The sequence below is a fragment of the Rhipicephalus sanguineus genome, chromosome 5 (assembly GCF_013339695.2).
Source record: "Rhipicephalus sanguineus isolate Rsan-2018 chromosome 5, BIME_Rsan_1.4, whole genome shotgun sequence".
NCBI lineage: Eukaryota > Metazoa > Arthropoda > Arachnida > Ixodida > Ixodidae > Rhipicephalus > Rhipicephalus sanguineus.
The window spans coordinates 144,367,703-144,368,873 of record NC_051180.1 but is presented as its reverse complement, the minus strand read 5'-3'; the positions used below and the strand labels follow the sequence as shown (position 1 = coordinate 144,368,873).

General features: G+C 47.2%; 1 non-coding gene across 1 annotated transcript; it reads left to right on the top strand.

The window, feature by feature from the left end:
• The first annotated feature begins 564 nt into the window (after positions 1-564).
• Positions 565-638, top strand: Trnat-ggu (transfer RNA threonine (anticodon GGU)). Its single transcript has one exon. It is a non-coding gene; the product is annotated as a tRNA-Thr (tRNA).
• The last annotated feature ends 533 nt before the right edge of the window (positions 639-1,171 follow it).

The window sequence follows — 1,171 nt, the reverse complement described above, 5'->3', positions numbered from 1 at the left end:
ACGGCTGTAGCATGCATAGAATGAGAAAAATGTGGCAGACATTACCGTTTGCTATTAGACAGCGAAAGTCAGCGTTCATTCATTGAAGCCGGATTAGCGAAAGAAATAGGTGCGAAGGTACTGCGACAAGAAAGGCTGACGATTGGTTCATTCGGAGGAGACGAAAGGGTCAAGCTAATGAACGTGGTGCTATTGACTATAGCGCAACGAGAAACACAAAGGACAACAGTGATCGAAGCGTTACAAGTCGACGTCATCTCGCACAGTTGTATACCCGCTCCAAGTCAGAAACTCAGCGACAAAATGAAGCAACTAAAGATGTCCAGTGGCTGATGACAGGGACCGAGACAACAGCAACAGACTCCGTAGGGACTGCTCATCGGCTCAGATTATTATTGGGAGTCCTTCACTGGTAGAACCCGAAGGATCGAGGGCCGACTGATGGCTGTCCAGACAACACTGAGCTGGTTAAGAAAGGGAAAATAGACAACCACCAATTTGTAGCACGAAGCCACAAGGAAAGAGTTGTCGATGAATTCGCCCTCGCGCTGCCAATTGCTAGCTTCCTGGTTAGCTCAATTGGTAGAGCGACCGCCCCGGTTAGGCGTTGGTCCCGGGTTCGATCCCCGGACCAGGACGAATTTTCCGGCAACTAAGAGGTTTTATTTCTGAGAAATCCGTATGGATTTCCTTGTGGCTTCAGTGCTACAAATGGGTGGTTGTCTATTTTCCCTTTCTTAACCCCTTCCGCCACCTTGCGGGATTCCGCAGAACTGATTTGCAACACTGAGCTGGGTTCTGCAAGGTCCGTCGGAGCAAAGCAAGACAAGATTGACCCAAAATCAAGCAGTCATGGTTCTGAAGGTTGAAACTTCAGAAACAGAACTTAAGCAAGAACTACAAAAATTTTGGGACCTGGAGTTCTATTAGACAGCGGAAGTCAGCGTTCATTCATTGAAGCCGGATTAGCGAAAGAAATAGGTGCGAAGGTATTGCGACAGGAAAGGGGATGGGGATCACAATGAACAGTTTGGATGCCACAGGAGATTAAATCGTCCAAGAATTCAAGCAAAATATAGTGCAACAGAACGGTGGCTATCAAGTAAGCTTGGCATGGAAACAGAGCGTCAATTTGGAACGCAACAAGGAAAATGCAATGAAACGACTACAG